Source organism: Meles meles, chromosome 16 (assembly GCF_922984935.1).
Source record: "Meles meles chromosome 16, mMelMel3.1 paternal haplotype, whole genome shotgun sequence".
NCBI lineage: Eukaryota > Metazoa > Chordata > Mammalia > Carnivora > Mustelidae > Meles > Meles meles.
Genome location: NC_060081.1, coordinates 62,032,435 through 62,041,319, shown reverse-complemented (window position 1 = coordinate 62,041,319; position 8,885 = coordinate 62,032,435).

Here is an 8,885-nt window from a genome sequence, read left to right as displayed (position 1 = left end):
ATCCCTGCAGTCCTCGACTGACCTCCAAAAGGCAGGCCCTCTGGGTCTTCTGTTTTTTGCTGCCTTGGGTTTCTATCCTCCTGACTTAACATTTCATGACTCTTCTCCCTCCCGAGTACCTTCTGGAGCCCCAATAGACAGCTTAGAACCATCATAAAGAGTGAGAATGGGGGGAGACACCCTTTGGGGAGCTCTGTGATTTGAACAGAGGAGACATGAAAGTGAAATGCGGGAACTACTGAGCATGTGCAGTGCAGGCAGAGGTAAAGATATGGAGATGATTAACAACTGACTATAAATTGGAGGAGCTAGTGATAAGGGCCTAGGGTAGCCTGTAACTGGAGAAAAGATTGGAGTATTAGGTTAAGTGCTAAGAGACTTCAAATCAAATCACCAGGTACTTATTAAGTGCTCAACTCAGTATTGCAATAAGACATGGGTGACACAAAGACATACAATATCTCTTTCCTGCCTTCAAGGAAATTATAATTTACTTAGGGAGGTTAGACATAAAACTCAGGAAAAGTCGGACAACAAAATATTTATATAGTAATCTACAATAATAATAATCTACAATACCACAAGATCAGTTGTTAAATGAACTGTAGAGCTGATAAGAAGCTTTTAGAATTCTGAACCAGGAGATATTATTTGCTTACTTACGATCTAGATAGGTATATATTTTCTTGCCGGAGAAAGGAAGGGTTAACTGAACAGGGAAAACCAATGAAACTCAGAGATTTTTTTTTTTAACATAGACCTACAAAATTGATAAACCTATAGTCAGACTAAGAAAGAAAAGAGAAGACTCAAAATCAGAAATCAAAGAGAAGGCATTACAACTGATGACACAGAAATAAAAAGGATGATAAGAGAGTACCATAAACAATTATATGTCAGTAAATTGGGTAAGCTAGAAGAAATGGTATGTTCCTAGAAATATACAACCAACCAAGACTGAATTATGAAGAAACAGAAAGTCTGAGCAGACCTATAACTAGTAAGGAGATTAAATCAGTGATTCAAGTTCTCCCAGCAAAGAAAAGCCCAATACCAGATGGCTTCACTGAGAATTCTACCAAACACTTAAAGAATTTATGCCGATCCTTCTCAAACTCTTCCAAAATACTGAAGAGGAGGGAACACTTCCAAATGCATTTTATGAGCCCAATGTTACCCTGATGCCAAAGCCAGACAAAAACAGTACAAGAAAAGAAAACTATAGGGCAACATCTCTGATGATTATAGATGTGAAAATCCTCAACAAAATATTATCAAATAAAATTCAATCACACATTAAAATGATCATACCCCGGGGGTGCCTCGGTGGCTCAGTGGGTTAAAGCCTCTGCCTTCAGCTCACGTCATTATCCCAGGGTCTTGGGATGGAACCCCACATCGGGCTCTCTGCTCCGCAGGGAGCCTACTTCCTCCTCTCTCTCTGCCTGCTTTTCTGCCTGCTTGTGAACTCTGTCTGTCAAATAAATAAATAAAATCTTTAAAAAAAAATGATCATACCCCATGACCAAGTGAGATTTATCCATGGAATGTAAGGATATTTCAACACATATAAATCATACAATATATTAACAGAATGAAGGATAAAAATTGTATGATCATCTCAATAGATGCAGAAAAGCACCAAGTTCAACACTCTTTCATGATAAAAAAAAAAAAAAAACCAACAAATGAGGAAAAGAAGAAAACTACCTCAACATAATAAAGCACATTGTGAAAATTCCACAGCTAACATTGTACTCAATGGTGAAAGACTGAAATCTTTTTCTCTAAAATTAGGGACATGGCAAAGTTGCCCACTATCACCACTTCTATTCAACATAGTACTTAAAGTCCTACCTAGAGCAATTAGGCAAGGAAAAAAAAATTAAAGACATCCAAATCAGAAAGGAGGAGGTAAAATGAGCTCTGTTCAAAGATGACATGAAGTTATATGAACCCAAAGGTTCCAAACAAAAAAGCCTGTTAGAACTAATAAACGAAATAAGCAAAGTTACAGAATACAAAATCAACATACAAAATTCCATCACATTTCTATGTTAAAAATGAATACTCCAAGAAAGAAATCAAGAAAACAAACCCATTTACAACAACATCATAAGGAATAAACTAATTAAGAATAAACTTAACCAAGGAGGTAGAAGACCTTGTACAATAAAAACTATAAAACATTGCAGAATGAAATTAAAGAGGACACAGATAGATGGAAAGACAGCCCATGTTCATGGATGGAAAGACTTAATATTGTTAAAAAGTCCATACTACCCAAAGAGATCTACAGATCCAATGCAATCCCTATCAAAATCTTAATGGCTTTTTTTTTTTTCCCCAGAAATAGGAAACAACAACAACAACCCTAGAATGCATATAGAACCACAAGGATCCCAAACAGCCAAAACATCTTGGGAAAGTAGAACAAAGCTGAATTTAAAGCACTTTACACTTTCTTAATTTGAAACATATTACAAAGCCGTGGTGATCAAAACAATGCAGTACCGGCATAAAGACAGACATCTACACCAGTGGAAGAGGATATAGAGCTCAGAAATAAACTCATGCATGTATGGTCAAATGATCTTCAAGAAGGGTGCCATAACTACATAATGGGTAAATTATAGTCTTTAACAAACAGTACTGAGATAACTGGGTATCCAGATACAACAGAATAAAATTGGACTCTTTATCTTACACCATACACAAAAATAAATTGAAAATGGATTAAGGACCCAAATGTAAGATCTGGAACTATAAAACTCCTAGAAGAAAACAGAGAGGAAAAGCTTTGTAACATTAGTCTCAGCAGCAATTTCTTCGAGATGGCACAAAAAAACACAGGGGACAAAAAAACGTAGACAAATACGACTATGTTAAACTGTAAAACTTTTGCATATCAAAGGAAATAATCAACAGAGTGAAAGACAGTCTATAGAATGAGAGAAAATATTTGCAATATGGTGTATACACAATGGAATATCACTGAGCCCTGAAAAAGAAGGAAATCCTGCCATATGCTACGACATGGATCACCTCTGAGGACATTATACTAGGTGAACTAAGACAGATATAGAAAGAAATATACTGCATAATTCCACTTATTATCTAAAGTAGCCAAACTCATAGAAGCAGAAAGTGGAGTCATAGTTTCCAAGGGCTGGTGGGGAGGGGAAAATGAGGAACTGTAGCTCTTTCCAGTCATGCAAGATGAAACTGTTCTAAGGTTCTGCTGTACAACAATGTATATACAGTTAACAATACTGTACTATGCACTTAAAGATTTGTTAGGAAGGTAGAATTCATGTTTTGTATGTGTGTGTGTATTTTATGACAATAAAACAAATTTTAGAAACAATTAAAATAAACATCACTATATCAAGGAATGACTGAGCAGGACAATTGCAGAAAGCTCTGGATGGGGAATCAGGAGACAACTTGACGCCTAAGGTATGTGTTAGCTGTAATAATTGCTCCTGTTTATTGAACCCTGACTGCCCCAGCAATTAAAATACTTTGTATGTAACTCATTTAAATCTGTCAACAGTTTCATGGGTTCCTATTGTTACCTTCTGCAACAATTTAAGCCAACTCTAGCCTCTGTGATAGATAAATCCCCAAAGCTCACGCTAAATAGGGCAGAAGTTCATTTCTGCTCTTCTAAAGTCCAAATGATGGTCGAGATTGGCAGGAGTTCTGTTTCTCTGCTCCATATAATCATTCAGAGACTCAGGCTGCTGGAGGCTCTGCCTCAACGCATTTATCTCAAGTCACCTTGGGTGTCAACATCCAGCTTCAACTACAGGGAAAGTTGCAGGGGGGAAGGGGAGAGCAAGGCAGAGATAGAGAGAATTATACCGGTGGTGCTTTATGGGCTCTTCCCAGAGTGACACACATTACTTCTGCCCCCAGTCCATTTGCCAAATGGCCACACATACTTAAAAGGGAAGCTGGGAAACACAGATGTGTGTCCAGGAGGAAAGATTAATGTTTTGTGGATAGCTATCTGGTCAGACTCTCCCACACCTGCCTCTTTATTCAGGGGAGGGAACTTGGACTCAAGGAGGTTCTAGGTCACACAGTGAGTAAAGAGAAGTCAAGAGACACCACTGAAACTAGTTGATGGAGCAAAAAAAAAAAAAAAAAAAGTTGAGAATACAGTATCTAAAATTATATACTTTCCAACAGAGGAACCAGAAATATTAAGTTACATAACTAGCTTGAGAGAGGGATGGTAAGTGGGACAGTTTCATGAGCTTAACCCTCATGAAGTTGGTAATTTTGTTTAAAATTGGTAAATTAGGGCGCCTGGGTGGCTCAGTGGATTAAGCCGCTGCCTTCGGCTCAGGTCATGATCTCGGGGTCCTGGGATCGAGCCCCGCATCGGGCTCTCTGCTCCGCAGGGAGCCTGCTTCCTCCTCTCTCTCTGCCTGCCTCTCTGCCTACTTGTGATCTCTCTCTCTGTCAAATAAATAAATAAAATCTTTAAAAAAATTGGTAAATTAAAAAAAGGGAAAATGGAAACATTACTTGATATTTGGAGGTATCCAGAACTAAAACCAAACATTTAAGGAATTAAAAGTTGTTCCCTCTGTGACCATTGCTTCTTATAGAGGCCCTTTTGTACATTTGAGTTTTAAAGCATATACTCTGTTACGTTGACTGACATGTTTAAAATTTATATTTTGACAAAATGTAAATAATAATTACTTGTGTAAAAAATCCAAACAATACAAAATGGTACAAGAGGGGAAACCAGGACCTTACCACTTTATAAACCCTTTCTTCCCACTCTCCAGAGGTATCCTCTATTTCCAGGATTTGGGGTATACTCCGAGAAGTTTCCTCTATCTAAGAATGCATGTATGTGTCCTTATCATTTTAAATAAAAGGAGATAATACTGTACTTTACTATCCTATAGTTCACCCTTTTCACTTGCCTTGATATCTTTTCATGCATGCACGCAGAGTCATTCTTCTTAATGCTTTCCTTTGCATGGATGCATCATAATTGATTTACCAGTCCTAATCAAAGGTCACCTGGGTTGTTTTCAGCTTTTGTTCTTGTTTTGCTATTACAAATAATGCCATAAAAAACAACCTATACAAGGTGTCCATCTTGGTGTGTTAGATGAATAGACCTGGAGAAATGGGATTTTGTGCATTAGGAGCCCAAGTAATCAAAGGCACCATAAGAAGTCTCGCAAATAACTGCTGGGTATCTACCCCAAAGATACAGATGTAGTGAAAAGAAGAGCCATCTGTACCCCAATGTTTATTGCAGTAATGGCTACGGTCGCCAAACTGTGGAAAGAACCAAGATGCCCTTCAACGGATGAATGGATAAGGAAGATGTGGTACATATACACAATGGAATATTATGCCTCCATCAGAAAGGATGAATACCCAACTTTTGTAGCAACAGGGACGGGACTGGAAGAAATTATGCTGAGCGAAATAAGTCAAGCAGAGAGAGTCAAGTATCATATGGTCTCACTTATTTGTGGAGCATAACAAATAACATGGAGGACATGGGGAGATGGAGAGGAGAGGGAGTTGAGGGAAACTGGAAGGGGAGATGAACCATGAGAGACTATGAACTCTGAAAAACAACCAGACGGTTTTGAAGGGGCGGGGGGTGGGGGGGTGGGAGCTTGAGGAACCAGGTGGTGGGTAAGAGGGAGGGCACGTACTGCATGGAGCACTGGGTGTGATGCCAAAACAATGAACACTGTTATGCTGTAAATAAATAAATAAACAAATAAAAAAATAGAAGTCTCGCAAATACAGATGGAATCATCTTATGTATACTTCTTGGAAGCAAAACATACATGCAGAAAAAGCGTAGAAACAATAAGTGTATGTTCACAAAGTGAACTCACCCAGCCAGCACAGGGAACAAATTCCAGAGCCCAGGAGACTTTCGTGTCCTCTTCTAGTTACCCATCCTCTCTGGCATGGCACACATTCTCCCTGACTTTTACTTCCATATGAATTAATTTTGTTTTTGAACTCTGTGTTGGTGGAATCACACAGCATGGACCCTTTCATGTCAGGTTTCTTTAACTAAGCCCTCTCTTGGCAGGATTCATCTACATTATTGCCTGTAGTTGAAGTTCATTTGTATTCGCTGCCATATAATATTCCATGGTGGAAATATTCCACAATTTACCCACCTGTGATTGATGGACATTTGGGTTATTTTCAGTTAGGGGTTATTAGGAAAGGTGCTTTATCAACATCCTGGTAGGTATGTATCTTTTGTTGACTGTGTGAATGCATTTACACTGGGCATTTACAGAGGACTGGAATTGTGGGGTCCTGGGCATGTGCACGTTCCACTCTGGGACATCTTTCCCGTGGTTGTACCAACTTACACTCCCACCAGCAGTGGACATGTGTTCATTACTCCACATTCTTGCCAACACAGATTTCTGTGTTTTTCATTTGAACCATTTTATATTAACTTAAAATGATTTTACGCAGGGGCAGGGGCAGTTCATGGAGCACTGCTCATGACTGAATGAAAGGGCCTAGATGACTTGCTAGCAGTAGAGGGGTGGGATGGAATAAAGCTGGGCTTGATTGGTCTGGGGGCTCAGGAGATGGCTCTGGGCCTAGCCCTGCACCCCAACACCCCAAGATGGGATGGAATGACAAGAGCATCTTTTTAAAGATTTTATTTATTTGAGAGAGAGAGAGCATGCGCACTTGAGCAGGGGGAGTAGAGGGGGAGTAGAGGGGGGAGGGAGAGGGACAGAATCTCAAGCAGGTTGCATGCTGAGTGCAGGAGCCTGATACAAGGCTGGATCTCATGACCCTGAGATCCTGACCTGAGCCCAAACCAAGAGTCGGACACTTAACTGACTGAGCCATCCAGGCGCCCCAGCAAGAGCATCCTTTTAAAAACAGACTCCACGGGGGCACCTGGGTGGCTCAGTGGGTTAAAGCCTCTGCCATCGGCTCAGGTCATGATCCCAGGGTCCTGTGATTGAGCCCTGCATCGGGCTCTCTGCTCAGCGGGGAGCCTGCTTCCTCCTGTCTCTCTGCCTGCCTCTCTGCCTACTTGTGATCTCTGTCAAATAAATAAATAAAATCTTAAAAAAATAATAAAAATAAAAACAGCCTCCCAGTCCCCGGGATTTTTGCTGATAGGTCTGCACTAAGGGCCTCAGGAGATCACTTAAGGCGGGAAGAAAGCCTTCTCTAAAGGAAGTGGAGATGTGAGCCCTGGATTCTTTAGTGGTCCCAGGTGGGAAATCGTTTTCTTCTGGCCTATAAAGCAGTTGTCTGTTCTGCTGTGTTTTACTACCAGCGTGGCCTGGCAGGCTGCCAGAAGCAGACCCAGGGGCATATGCTGGGTGGTGGGATGTCTGCACCAGACTCCAGGGAAGCCCTCAGGATGCCTTTACAGATGCTTTTTTTACATAGGCCCCATGTACTCCCCAAACCCAGCCAGCTGGAGGGGCATATCCAGCCTGCAGTAGGCGACAGGTCAGAGTCTCAGGATAGATCTGGACTGAAGATGTAGACGTCAGAGCCATTGCAACCAGTGACGGTCTTCCAGGCGGTGGGGGCTGAACCCCTTTCCTGCCTACCCTGACCAGAGTGGATTCTGAGGTTTGCAGCGCCCACAAGAGCAGAGCTGAAGATGAGTTAGCTGGCAGCTGGAGGGGGGGGGCCCCTCTGGTCCCCAGAACACATCTAGTGTCTGAGGCCAGCAGTGGCTGGTGACCCACGGGGCCAGAGAACAGAAGACCCCTTGAGAAGAGAGAGGTAGTGCAGCCCATAAGATCACCCTCCCTTTGGACACCCACCGCAAGTTGGAAGGTCCCCGAAGACCACTCATACATTCTGTAACTCGCTAAAGGACTCCTAGGACACACAGAAACCTATTTATCTCATGATGACAGTTTGTTAAAGGTAAATGATGCCATTTAAAGTCAGCCAAGGGAAGAGGTTCATAAGGCAGAGCCCAGGAAAGTTCCAAACACAGAGCTTCAGTTATCCTCTCCTTGTGGATACTTGGACTGGCTTACTCCCTCCCCCCACCCTCCTACCCCCCCGCATCAGTGCGTAACAACGTACATGGGGTGTTGCCTGTCAGGACACTCACCCAAGCCTTAGTGTCCAGTCTTTACCGAGGCTTCATCTGTCGGCACTACTGACCCCCTGTGTGGGTGACTACAGTCTGCCGCCCCTTCAGGGGTCCAGCTGATGCCACGTAACCCAAAGCACCCGCCACAGATCACACTGCTCCCCTGGCATGGTCCAATGCCCCCAGGTAGACAAAGATTTGCTGTTCCGGCAAGACCTCCCAAGGGCTTAGAGATTAGCTCTTGGGCTGAGGACAGAGATCAGACCGCTCTTCGAGCAAGGCTGACTTGTTTACTGCAGAAGCTCCCCGACTCCACTGCCTGATTCCACCGGTGCTGAGGTCCCAGCTCAGGGGAAGGGGGGAGAGTGTAAGAGGAGGGACCCTGAGCACATACCCATGGGCTAAATGATGGAAGCGTCTCCTTCAATTGTATTTCTGGGTTTTGATTTTCCAGCTGTACCTGTACATATACATGTGGGGATGGACTAAAAGTGATGTATGGATAAAGCTATCCACTAGCACTATGTGTTGTCCAGAGCTCCGCCGAGCTGGAGAGGGAGCTGAGCTGCCAGGTGTCGGAGATGCTGTTCACAGCAACAACAGGCCAAAACGAAAGCAAGCGGGAAGCCTTCAGTCACTCCGATAGTGTAGGCAAGAGGCTCCAGCCGGATAGCACGGAGAGCCCCCTCTGCCCTTCCCCCTTTGAAACGGCATGCTGGTGGATGTGATGGATCCGTGTAGATGTGGGGACCACCTCACAGTTGAGGAAGCCCCAGAC